Here is a 14,498-nt window from a genome sequence, read left to right as displayed (position 1 = left end):
TTAAGGTAATAAGACAATTAATAGTGTAACCCAGTAATAGCTGAATTGGCCAGATATCCTTCAAGGCTTCACAGAAGCCTCCTCAGCACATGAACTTGAGCTCTTACAGAATTTTCTCATTCACAGTGACTGCATTGTGCTTGCAATCTCATGTCCTATTATTTAAGGTACTTAGTGCATCACTGCATACATGACCTTAGGTCTTGCCATTATTTTGTAAACCCTGTACTGGAAGAAGAGAGACATTCTGACTGGCATTAACTCAACATTTTGTGTGATGAACTATTACATATGGCTCAGAATGCATGTTTGTCTGCCATATAGAAATGATCTGTTAATTCTATGTGATAAACAATACTGCTAAAAAATCTCAGAATTAATCAAACTTACCATCAATTAATTTCAAATGTTCACTAATTGTTAGCGAGAGAGGAGTGTTGAATTATCCAATCATAATTGTACATTTGTTGATTTCTTCTTTTGGTTAAATTAATGTTTACCTTTTGCCAAATTTGGGTAATTTTTCCTGTTAGGTTTTCACAATTTTTTCAGCACTGCACTCCTTTTCCTTTTCTCCTTCTGAACTCAGATGCCATGTATGTTGGAACTTTAGTTATTGTTCCTCAGGTCTCTAAGGCTCTAACCAAGACTTTTTCATCTTTCTTTCTCTCTATTGTTCAGACTAGATCATTTCTGTTGATTTATATTCATGATAACAGATTCTTACCCCTTTAGTTTTATTGTAATAAAAAGCTTACTTAGAATTTTTTATGTCAGTTATTGCATTTTTTGGTCCTAATATGTTCATTTTTGTTCCTTTTTGCATCTTCTATTTATTTTCTTATACTTCTAGTTTTCCATTGGTATAAAAGCATTTGCGGCCAGGCATGGTGGCTCACGTCTGTAATCCCGGCACTTTAGGAGGCCGAGGCAGGCAGATCACGAGGTCAAGAGATCGAGACCATCTTGACCAACATGGTGAAACCCCGTCTCTACTAAAAATACAAAAATTAGCTGGACATGGTGGTGCAAGCCTGTAGTTCCAGCCACTTGGGAGGCTGAGGCAGGAGAATCGTTTGAACCTGGGAGGCTGAGGTTGCAGTGAGCCTAGATTGCACCACTGTGCTGAGCCTCGGCGACAGAGTGAGACTCGGTCTCAAGAAAAAAAAAAAGTGTTTGTGACCACTTGTTGGAACATTTTTATAAAAGCTGCTTTAAAATCCTTGTGATGTAATTCAAATTTCTGTTTCTTCTCAGTATTGGTAGCTACTTAGTACTGATTGTCTTTTCTCATGTGGGGTGCAGTTTATCTGGTTTTTTGTAATTTTGGATTGTGTCATGGACATTAAGTTTTGAGGCTCTGGGTCTTCATAAAATATTAGGCAGATTGATGCTATTTTTGTTTTAGAAGCGATTGACCTTGTCATATTCAAGCTGCAAGTTCCAATCTCTGTTTTGTGAGCTGTGGTTCCAACAATCAGTTGAGTTTTCAAAGCCTTTCCAGTTTTCTTCAGATATATCCTGGTGGTCAGTGTGGAACTTGGATGATAATCTGCTAGCTTCATTCTCAAAATCTTTGGTTAACTAATTAGGAGCAGACCCACACACCTACAGCTTGGGGATGCGCTCGGTTCATTAAAAATTTTATGGTGTCACTTTCTCATACTCCTTCCTCTCCACAATGTCTCCAATATTTTCTGGTTCCCTGGAGCTCCTCTTTTCTGTTTTCTGGCCAGAATGCTGGGTCTTTGATTACTTTACTCTGCTACAGTTTCTCATGGCTGCACCCATGTTTGGAGCCAGATGACAGGTGGCAAAATGAGAAAAGACTTAAAAAAGTTTGCATCACCCTCTTGGGATCACAACTGCACCAACTGGAGAGGAAGATGCCCTGGTCTCAGAGTTTTGTTTCTCCTATGCACCACCTACTGCTGCCACCACAGGAATTCTTGGGGGCCAGATCACAAGGGCTTGGAGAAAGCAAACAACAACAAAATGGAGAGATTTCTGCATTCTCTCAGAGTAACAGGAGTCCTCTTTCCTGCCAAAACTCGTAGGGCCTATCCTTGATCTCAGCAATTGCTGAGAAATTGTTTCACCCTTTATATGGAAAACAGACTTTCTTGTTTGCCTCATCCCTACCAGTGTCTTTCTCCCTACACCTAAGGTCAATTACCAGCTGCCCTTTATCATTGAACTTAATGCTTTTTTCTCATAGTAGAATTAAGAGGAAAGTAAAATATTTCTTGTACCCATATCATTATTATATTTAGACAAATCACAGAGTGAGAGAATAGGGGTTTCAAGAACAATAAGAGACAGAGGAGAAAGAAAGAACTGCTTGTGGAAATAAGAATATCCCACATTTTCAATATGAAAATGTATGAGGGTCTGAAAGAAAATACTCAGTTTTTTGTCCTGTAAGAGGCAGCATTGACAAATGTGTACCAGAGCTTGGGTACATTTGAGCCAGCTCTTCAGAATCGCGGGGTGGGAAATAGAGCAAAATTATTTACACCCAATTCTTGGCAGATAAGTGTGCTTCAAGGAAAGGCAAGGGCCTGGCTAGATTCTAGATGTTTTTAAACTGGCGGCCAGAGACGGCTTTAGGGAGTCTATATACAGGCACAAATTTATTTCTTTTATATTCTTCTTGCTCTTTGAAAATGGTCTTTATGCAAATACACACTACATAACCAAAGTTTCCCTTTGTTCCAGGCAGCAAGAGGGCTGATTGGAGCCATTGTACAGTGTCAGGAACATACCAGGACACCGAGAATAGCGTCATGTCATAAGGACTCAGAGCAGGTGGACCCTGCTGTGATGCACAAAGGTGAGGGTGCAGCTGCCCAGGATGCACTCATGGATGTTTGTGTGGACCATGGAAGATGGCAGGGGAAGAGCTGTCAGGTTGTTGGGGCAGAGGGTGCGCATGAGTATTCGCCTGTAAGTCATATTGTAGAATCACGTCACACAGCCACTGTATCTTCCCACCAGCATCACAAGATAACTCCTTTATCATCACTTCAATAATGCTTGATTTTGTCTGACTTTTTTATGTTTGCCAGTTCAGATAAAGAGAATTGCACTCTCATCATTGCAATAACGCACACTTTTTTGACTACTACTGAGTCTGAGAATCTTTAGATATGTTTATTAGTCATTAATGTTTTTTCTCTCTCTTTTTTCTGTTTTTTGAAATGGAGTCTTGCTCTGTTGCCCAGGCTAGAGTTCAGTGGCATGATCTTGGCTCACTGCAACCTCTGCCTCCTGGGTTCAAGTGATTCTCCTGCCACAGCCTCCCAAGTAGCTGGGGCTACAGTTGCCCCCCACCACACCCAGCTAATTTTTGTATTTTTAGTAGAGACGGGGTTTCACCATGTTGGCCAGGCTGGTCTCAAACTCCTGACCTCGTGATCTGTCTGCCTCGGCCTCCCAGAGTGCTGGGATTACAGGGGTGAGCCACCATGCCTGGCCCTGTTTTCTCTTCTTAATCTGTTTGTACTTTCATTTTGCTTTTTCTTTCCTCTTTAATAAGAGGTTTTTATTTTGGATATCAATCTTTATATCTTCAATAATGTTGTAAATATCTTTTTGTTCCCACTAACTTTTCTTACAAACTTATTCCTAGTGTCTTGTTGCACAGAAATTTTATTTTATTATGGTCAATTTTGTCAGCCTTTATCTTTATAATTTGTATGGGGTTCTTTTCTTGTTTTTGATTTGTATAAAAGTGATTTTTTACCCTAAAGTCAAAAGTTAAAATTTAATGTTTTCTTCCTATTTCAGAGGACCATGCAAGATATGATAAAGATCTATGCCACTGAATTTTGGTTCCATATTTGTATCTCAGCTTCCCGGAAATAAAAAGAATTCTAACATTCATACTTTCAGTATTTTATGTGAGAGGTTTTGGTGTCGAAATCAAGTCTGAGAGTAATGTTTATTGGGGCCTTTAATTGGAGTCACCAAGCGATAAAGGGGACATTGTCTTCAACGATAACCCTACAATAAACACGTTTTGGATAATAAATATATGATAATTTCTTAAAAGCAATTTTTTGGGCAATCAAGACAATATGGCTTGAGTATGGAGTTATATGATGGTCTGGATTAATCCAGTATTAAATCTCTGGTTATTACAGAAATCAATGGAGTTTATTCTTCCAAATAATCCTTAAATATTACTTATCTCAACTGAGATTTTGGTGAAAATTTAGCTTTAGAGCTTTTATTGACCTGCCAGTGACCTGAAGTTAAGATTATTCTTTTCTACTGAATGAAGACAAACCACCTTATAAAAATTAACCCAGAAGGCTGTAGAGGTGATTTGTCTTCTTTATTTCTGATGACAGTTAAATAGCTTGAGCTTGACTAAAACTCTTGGTTCCCTAAATGGCTTTTCTGCTTTTGGATGGTGGTAGCCCGGGGAATGTAAGGAAACCAGATGTCTCCCAAAACTGAGAATAAAATACATGGTTTATTCCAATACATTCCAGGAAACCCCATTTCCAAGCTCTTTAAATGAAAACATTACTGTAAACATGTTGGCCTAAAATTTTTCAGAGCTAGAAACTTTCAGAGCAATACCCGCCAGTTGCCACCATGATGTTAGTAAACTCTCATTAATTCTTACATGATGGTTGTCTACATAGAGATAAAACTCTTCACTAAATTGTCAGCAGCACAATTGTGTCCATACAGACAGATAGAACAAATCCAGTGCTGTGATGTAGTTTAAATGTGCACATATTAACTGACTAGAGAGCTAGAAAATGGAGGGTATTTTTAGCAGCATATGATAAATATATTTCTGACTGTTGAATATTGCTTAACTGCTTTGTTCTAGTTACTGGGGATTATATAGTAGGAAGTAATACAGACAGGTGTCATGTCCTGATGGGCCTTGTATTTTGGGGATGAAATGGGATTTTGTTGGCACCAAGACCTGATTGCTTTGCCAGTTACCCTCAGCCCTGGCTCACGAGGAAAGTGTACTGAGGAGATTCTTGGGGAACCACATGAGTTTTAATATCATAAGCTTCTGCCCTGAACTGAAAGGTAATTTTTTGTTGAGGAAGGCTGAGCCACACTTATCCACAATGCCTCCTTTGGCATAGGCCCTAGATAACCCAAAGTGTGTTCTCTCAAACAGATGGAGAAAATCAGAGGATAGAAAATACTAACAGTGTTACTGAGGATGCTGCCAACTGAACCACCATTTATGTTTTTCATAGAACAAAACTTCAAGGGGTTTAAGTAGTCAGAGTGTGGCCAGCTTTTCCTAAGAAGTATTTATGCAAGGAAGATGTTTTATATTCTGGAAGAGGGCATATGTGAAGGGCATTTCAGAATAATGTAGGGTGTATGCACAGGTCATGTGAAGGAGTGGTCTGGGGTATCAGGACATGTGACAGGCCTCGAAGTTCGCCACTACAAGCATGGAGCCCATATTCACAACATCTTAAAGCACGACAGCTGGGCTGTGGGGGTGGAGTAGTTCATGCCAAAAATCACAACTTGGTTTGGAAAATGAGAGGGGAGAGAAACTTCCCTAAAGAGAATTAGAAAAAGTAAAACTCATGAGGTAAAGCTGTATAGATTTGAAATAGTAAATCCTTACAATTTTTACTTCCACTGGTCGATGGCAGGGTTTCTTAATCTTAGCAGTATTAACCTTTAGAGTCAGATAATTTTTAATTCTTCTTGCAGAGGAGAAGAGAGGGTATAGGCTGTTCTGTGCACGACGGCACGTTTAGCAACATCCATAGCCTGTACTCACTAAGTGCCAGTAGCAACCCCCAGTTTTGACAATCCAGGATGTCTCCAGACATTTTCTTCCCTGGAGGCAAAAACAGCCCTGGTTGGGAAGCACTGGTTTATGAATCGAAATAAAACTGCAATGTTCTCCAGCCAAACAAACAACAAAATTAAACAGTATATTTTCAACTTATTGCCTTCCTTGGCTAGTACATAGCTCACTACAATTAAAGCTTCCAATTAGAAATTCTTCCTGGGTTAAAAAAAAAAAAGCTATCTAGAGAAGCAATTTAGTAAGCTGGGTTTTAGGAATATGTTGTTAATTTTGCCTAAAATGTGGCATGCAAGGGGAGAGTTATGTAATCATTTTAAGTAAACAAGGGTTTCATTCAAAAAAATAACGTTAAAATGGTTTGATTCAAAAATACTGAAATCTCTTATCATAGAAGCACAAATCTGAATAGTTTGGTTATTTAAATATAACTTACTGTGAAATCATCAAGGAACATAGCTAATCGAACCTATCATTCTAGCCTACATCATCCTGTGCATTTCACAAAATCCTAATGAAAACCACACGAAGCTCAAAGTATAGATAAACATATCAGTGTTGACAACCGTGAAACCACACTATCCAAAGGCTACGAGCTCTGAGGAATTCCTGTTAGCTACAGCACATGTACCATCAATGCAGGAAGAAAATGAAGGCTCCTGGGAGATAAAATTATGCCAGGACAAAGCTGAGGAAGAGCAACACCTGTCGGAAATGTCCTAAGATAAATTTCGAAAGGTTCCAGGCTTGGAGGTGGGGCAGGCACCGCCGGAAGAGAAACCTTCCCTTTGGGACTTTCTTTGTCTGTGACAAGAACAGCACTTGATGCCCTTAGAATAGTTCCTGGAACATCTGAATAAATATCTGCGAAATGGCTGAATCAGGGGTGGGGACTGGTGTTCAGGTGGGGGCCCCCTCAATAGTATGAGCACAACGGAGGCTCCACCTGGCAGGGAGCTGCTGACTCCTGACGCTATAGGAGCTGGTCTCTGGATTAGGAGGTCCTGCTCTACTTCCAGTTGCAAATATTACATATATTTGTGTATGTGAGTGAATATATATACATATATATGTGCATATATATGTGTGTATATATATACACACAACATATTTGTGTATGTGAGTGCATATATATATACACACATATATATACACATATATATATACACATATACATCCATATATATACACACACACACAACTGCCCAACAAGTTCCCCTTGCCCCCTGCCTAGACAGAGCTGATTCATCAAGACAGGGGAATTGCAATAGAGGAAGAGTAATTCTTGCAGAGCCAGCTGGGCGGGAGACTGGGGTTTTATTATCGCTCAAATCAGTCTCCCTGAGCGTTTGGAGATCAGAGTTTTTAAGGATAATACGGCAGGAGCCCAAGAAGTGGAAGTGCTGATTGGTCAGGTTGGACATGGAATCACAGGGGGATCAAAGTGAGGTTTTCTCGCTGCCTTCTGTTCCTGGGTGGGATCGCAGAACTGGCTGAGCCACGTTACCGGTTTGGGTGTTGATGGCGGCAGCGGCCCATCTGGAGAGGCTGCTGCCAAGATGCCGGCTGCAGCAGGGGACGTGCCGCAGGGCCGCGCGCTTTGTGGAGCCAGCGGGAGCTGAGAACAGGCAGGAGCCCTGCCGGGCCGGCTTCTGAGCTGGTGGGGAGGGAGCCCTGCAGTTCCAGGCGCAACCGCAGCTGCCCAGCCATGGGTTCGGACCCGGGCATCCCTGTCCTCTCCAGGGTGGTTTGGGGGAGGCCGGGAGGGGGGGCACGGGAAGCCTGTATTAGACCAAATATCATGTTATATTTTGTGTATTTATTTTTTAACCCTTACCAATCCAAGCTAGATTTTCTTACTGATTTAGTTACTTTGCTTATTAATCTCATTATGTAGAATATATTTTGGAAGTTGCCTTAATAGTTTTTAGAGGAAAACAGGATAAAAATAAATAAATATGTAAAAGATGCCAGTTTTCCTTATATGTGTATGTAATGGTGTAAAAAAGCACTAAATAAAATGATCGGTATAGTGGCTAGGGAAATAATTAAAGTTAGGTTTTTGGGCCAGGCGAGGTGGCTCACGCCTGTAATCCCAGCACTGTGGGAGGCTGAGGCTGGTGGAGCACCTGAGGTCAGGAGTTCGAGACCAGCCTGGTCAACATAGTGAAAGCCTGTCTCTACTAAATATACCAAAATTAGCTGGGTGTGGTGGCAGGTGCCTATAATCTCAGCTACTCAGGAGGCTGAGGCAGGAGAATCGTTTGAACCTGGGAGGCAGAGGTTGCAGTGAGCAAGAGATCGCACCATTGCACTCCAGCCTGGGTGACAGAACGAGACTCTGTCTCAAATAAATAAATAAATAAAATAAAGTTAAGTTTTGAAGGAATTGAGATTATAAAAATATATTTCAGAAAAGGATGGAGCAAATATCTTTTGAAAATGCAAGGGCAGAGGTATTTCTGGCAGAGGTATGAGAGTATATGAGACATTTACTACAATATCGTTTCGACTTATGCTTCTGTAGTTTACTAAAGGCAATTATTGTTTCATTGGAAATGTAATTAATGAACGTAACCCTCAGTACCATAGATTGGGAGCCACGAGGCTGGCCCTGGGCTGACTGTGGTTGGACTCACTCAGGAACCAGCTTGGCTGGTCTCTTTTAAGTAACTGCTGCCAGCTACTGCCAGAAGTTGCAGGATGGGAGGAAGGGAAGCTGACTGGCCCAGCTGATCCATAAACAGCCCTTTATTAGCACTGCAGTTGCTTGTGATGCCTGGGATTCGAGGTTTGTGTCTTTCTTTTGTGAGGGTTTTCTATCTCACCCTCAACTCTGTTCTTTGCATCGTTTGGGCTACACATCCCACTGTGTTCCCATCTCCTGCCCTCTAGTCTGCTGAAGGTTTTTCATCCTGTTCTCAGCATGGACACATATCTTCTCTTTTGTCCATCACATGGTTATTTCAATAGGATGTTGGTAGAATGGGAAGAAGATGCACATGTGTTTAACTAATCATTTTTAATTAGAAAGCCAGAGGTTGAATTGAAAAACAACTCATATTGAAACTGCATTTGCAATAATTATAACCATGAGAAAATTATGGCAGTGGGGAAGATCTAATATAGCCAACTTCCCTCTTACATTTTACCTTCATGTTGCCTTAATTATTACTGGGCTTAGGATGGGCTAGCTGTGGGAGACATGTAGTTTACAGTTCAAATGATAATAGTCCTTCTCCAAAACTCAACCCCCTTTATAAAGCTAATGAGAGACCATCAGGCTAGGTGGAGAGGAGCCTCAATTCAGCAAAGGTGTAGACATAAAAGACTGCCAGCCATTATTCCAGAGGTCACGGGATATGCAACTTTTCCAATTACTCCTGCAGATAACATCACTACTGTAGAACCCAAGATTGGCCTTTTGAGATAGCCTTTCAGATATTTTGAGTGTTTGGCACCAATTACGGCACCTTCTGAACCCACCAACTGCTCATGTGGCCCCATGCAGAAGCAGAAGCCATTCAGCACACAGCAGGATCTTTTCCCACGTTATGATTGCACCCCCCAAACAATCAGCAGAAAGCATCCATTGCCCAGCCACCCTCATCCCTTCCCCCAGATTACCTTTGAAAGAACCCTAACCTACAAGCTTTTGATGAGTTTGATTTAATAACTCCATCTCCTGTGTGGTGTGGCTGGCTTCGCATCAATTAAATTCTTCCTTTACTGCAACGCCCTGGTCTCTATGAATTGATTTTTTTTGTGCAGCAGGCAGGAAGAACCCATCAGGAGGTTACAGTATGGTTTTTGAACTTTTCAATTTATGGAGTTTTAAAATATAATTACCAATATGTGTCTTCATAAAATACTTTTACACTATGACACTATACGATATTTTTATTATATCTTATTTGTTATTTATGATTTTTCATCCTAATTTTTAAAACTATGATTTTTATTAGACTTTTATTTACAATTTTTATTATGAAAATTTTCAAACATACACGGAAGTACAGACAAAAGTAATAAAACCCAATGTATTCCTTACACTCTACTTCAATAATATAAATATATGGAATAGTCTTAAAATTTCATATATATCCCACCCACAAACACACTGAAGCATAATTTTAGCACAAATCCCAGACATCATATTATATCATTTTTAAATATATAGCTATGTATCTTTAAGGGAAAGGACTTTTAAAATACATAATAGTAGTACCATTAACACAACTAAATAACTTAACAGTAATTCCTTAATATCATCTAGTGTTTGGTGTTCAAACTTTCATGATTGTCTCACAGATCTCTTTTTCAATCAGAATCCAAACAAGTCCACGCACACTGCATTTGGTTGACAGATGTTTTTCACAGAGCAGGAGCATTGCCATCATGGACAAGTACCACCATTCTCAAGTTCCCCTTGATCAAAAACCACCCAAATCCAAAGGGCATCAGCCTAATGGCTAAGGTCAGCATAACCATAAACCACAAATGACATTTCCAACCAGAAACATTCCAACCATAGGATTAAACCCCTCCCTGACCAGAGACACACCAGCTCCCAGATAACCTCCCCTCCAGCTGGAGAGATGTCAGCCCCAAGGAAACCTCCCCTCTGACCATAGACATTCCAACCCTGCCATAAACTTCTCCCCAGTACAGAAACATTCCAAGCGTGTGATAAGCTCTCTCATCAATAAATACTCTTACTCTGTAACAGAGAGTGTTCCTGACGGAAACTGGCCGGAAGCACCTCTCAGGTTTATTCTCCAAAATAAACCTGTCTGACTGTTAAGCCACTTTTCATGTTTCTTTCCACTTTCTTTAACTCTTACAGTTTTTTTTTTTTTTTTTTTTTTTTTTTTTTTTACCTAAACATGAGTTTATTAGTGTCAACCAAGAAGTGACTGAGGCAGATGTCAATTGATTTAGAGGCTGATTTGGCCAAGGTTGAGGATGCACCCAGGAAAGAGACACGTGGGTCCCAGTAGGATCTGTGTCCTGTGCTTTTTCCAAAGAGGGTTTTTTTTTTTTTGTTTTGTTTGTTTTATACTTTAGGTTTTAGGGTTCATGTGCACAATGTGCAGGTTTGTTACATATGTATCCATGTGCCATGTTGATTTCCTGCACCCATTAACTCGTCATTTAGCATTAGGTATATCTCCTAATGCTGTCCCTCCCCACTCCCCCCACCCCACAACAGTCCCCGGAATGTGATGTTCCCCTTCCTGTGTCCATGAGTTCTCATTGTTCAATTCCCACCTATGAGTGAGAACATGCGGTGTTTGGTTTTTTGTCCTTGCGATAGTTTACTGAGAATGATGTTTTCCAGTTTCATCCATGTCCCTACAAAGGACACGAACTCATCATTTTTTATGGCTGCATAGTATTCCATGGTGTATATGTGCCACATTTTCTTAATCCAGTCTATTGTTGTTGGACATTTGGGTTGGTTCCAACTCTTTGCTATTGTGAATAGTGCCGCAATAAACATACGTGTGCATGTGTCTTTATAGCAGCATGATTTATAGACCTTTGGGTATATACCCAGTAATGGGATGGCTGGGTCAAATGGTATTTCTAGTTCTAGATCCCTGAGGAATCGCCACACTGACTTCCACAATGGTTGAACTAGTTTACAGTCCCACCAACAGTGTAAAAGTGTTCCTATTTCTCCACATCCTCTCCAGCACCTGTTGTTTCCCGATTTTTTAATGATGGCCATTCTAACTGGTGTGAGATGGTATCTCACTGTGGTTTTGATTTGCATTTCTCTGATGGCCAGTGATGATGAGCATTTCTTCATGTGTTTTTTGGCTGCATAAATGTCTTCTTTTGAGAAGTGTCTGTTCATGTCCTTTGCCCACTTTTTGATGGGGTTGTTTGTTTTTTTCTTGTAAATTTGTTTGAGTTCATTGTAGATTCTGGATATTAGCCCTTTGTCAGATGAGTAGATTGCAAAAATTTTCTCCCATTCTGTAGGTTGCCTGTTCACTCTGATGGTAGTTTCTTTTGCTGTGCAGAAGCTCTTTAGTTTAATTAGATCCCATTTGTCAATTTTGGCTTTTGTTGCCATTGCTTTTGGTGTTTTAGACATGAAGTCCTTGCCTACGCCTATGTCCTGAATGGTATTGCCTAGGTTTTCTTGTAGGATTTTAATGGTTTTAGGTCTAACATTTAAGTCTTTAATCCATCTTGAATTAATTTTTGTATAAGGTGTAAGGAAGGGATCCAGTTTCAGCTTTCTACATATGGCTAGCCAGTTTTCCCAGCACCATTTATTAAATAGGGAATCTTTTTCCCATTTCTTGTTTTTGTCAGGTTTGTCAAAGGTCAGATAGTTGTAGATATGCGGCATCATTTCTGAGGGCTCTGTTCTGTTCCATTGATCTATGTCTCTGTTGTGGTACCAGTACCATGCTGTTTTGGTTACTGTAGCCTTGTAGTATAGTTTGAAGTCAGGTAGCGTGATGCCTCCAGCTTTGTTCTTTTGGCTTAGGATTGACTTGGCGATGCGGGCTCTTTTTTGGTTCCATATGAACTTTAAAGTAGTTTTTTCCAATTCTGTGAAGAAAGTCATTGGTAGCTTGATGGGGATGGCATTGAATCTATAAATTACTTTGGGCAGTATGGCCATTTTCATGATATTGATTCTTCCAACCCATGAGCATGGAATGTTCTTCCATTTGTTTGTATCCTCTTTTATTTCATTGAGCAGTGGTTTGTAGTTCTCCTTGAAGAGGTCCTTCACATCCCTTGTAAGTTGGATTCCTAGGTATTTTATTCTCTTTGAAGCAATTGTGAATGGGAGTTCACTCATGATTTGGCTCTCTGTTTGTCTGTGATTGGTGTACAAGAATGCTTGTGATTTTTGTACATTGATTTTGTATCCTGAGACTTTGCTGAAGTTGCTAATCAGCTTAAGGAGATTTCGGGCTGAGACAATAGGATTTTCTAGATATACAATCATGTCATCTGCAAACAGGGACAGCTTGACTTCCTCTTTTCCTAAATGAATACCCTTTATTTCCTTCTCCTGCCTGATTGCTCTGGCCAGAACTTCCAGCACTATGTTGAATAGGAGCAGTGAGAGAGGGCATCCCTGTCTTGTGCCAGTTTTCAGAGGGAATGCTTCCAGTTTTTGCCCATTCAGTATGATATTGGCTGTGGGTTTGTCGTATATAGCTCTTATTATTTTGAGATATGTCCCATCAATACCTAATTTATTGAGAGTTTTTAGCATGAAGGGTTGTTGAATTTTGTCAAAGGCCTTTTCTGCATCTATTGAGATAATCATGTGGTTTTTGTCTTTGGTTCTGTTTGTATGCTGGATTACATTTATTGATTTGCGTATGTTGAACCAGCCTTGCATCCCAGGGATGAAGCCCACTTGATCATGGTGTATAAGCTTTTTGATGTGCTGCTGGATTCGGTTTGCCAGTATTTTATTGAGGATTTTTGCATCAATGTTCATCAAGGATATTGGTCTAAAATTCTCTTTTTTGGTTGTGTCTCTGCCTGGCTTTGGTATCAGGACGATGCTGGCTTCATAAAATGTGTTAGGGAGGATTCCCTCTTTTTCTATCGGTTGGAATAGTTTCAGAAGGAATGGTACAGTTGCTCCTTGTACCTCTGGTAGAATTCGGCTGTGAATCCATCAGGTCCTGGACGCTTTTTGGTTGGTAAGCTATTGATTATTGCCACAATTTCAGAACCTGTTATTGGTCTATTCAGAGATTCGACTTCTTCCTGATTTAGTCTTGGGAGGGTGTATTTGTCGAGGAATTTATCCATTTCTTCTAGGTTTTCTAGTTTATTTGCATAGAGATGTTTGTAGTATTCTCTGATGGTAGATTGTATTTCTGTGGGATCAGTGGTGATATCCCCTTTTTCATTTTTTATTGCATCTATTTGATTCTTCTCTCTTTTCTTCTTTATTAGTCTTGCTAGCGGTCTATCAATTTTGTTGATCTTCTCAAAAAACCAGCTCCTGGATTCATTAATTTTTTGAAGGGTTTTTTTGTGTCTCTATTTCCTTCAGTTCTGCTCTGATTTTAGTTATTTCTAGCCTTCTGCTAGCTTTTGACTGTATTTGCTCTTGCTTTTCTAGTTCTTTTAATTGTGATGTTAGGGTGTCAATTTTGGATCTTTCCTGCTTTCTCTTGTGGGCATTTAGTGCTATAAATTTCCCTCTACACACTGCTTTGAATGTGTCCCAGAGATTCTGGTATGTTGTGTCTTTGTTCTCGTTGGTTTCGAAGAACATCTTTATTTCTGCCTTCATTTCATTATGTACCCAATAGTCATTCAGGAGCAGGTTGTTCAGTTTCCATGTAGTTGAGCGGTTTTGAGTGAGTTTTTTAATCCTGAGTTCTAGTTTGATTGCACTGTGGTCTGAGAGACAGTTTGTTATAATTTCTGTTCTTTTACATTTGCTGAGGAGAGCTTTACTTCCAACTATGTGGTCAATTTTGGAATAGGTGTGGTGTCGTGCTGAAAAAAATGTATATTCTGTTGATCTGGGGTGGAGAGTTCTGCAGATGTCTATTAGGTCCACTTTGTTTAGAGCTGAGTTCAATTCCTGGATATCCTTGTTAACTTTCTGTCTCGATGATCTGTCTAATGTTGACAGTGGGGTGTTAAAATCTCCCATTATTATTGTGTGGGAGTTTAAGTC

This window comes from Nomascus leucogenys, chromosome 22a (assembly GCF_006542625.1).
Source record: "Nomascus leucogenys isolate Asia chromosome 22a, Asia_NLE_v1, whole genome shotgun sequence".
NCBI classification, from domain to species: domain Eukaryota; kingdom Metazoa; phylum Chordata; class Mammalia; order Primates; family Hylobatidae; genus Nomascus; species Nomascus leucogenys.
Note: the sequence above shows the minus strand (reverse complement) of the source record.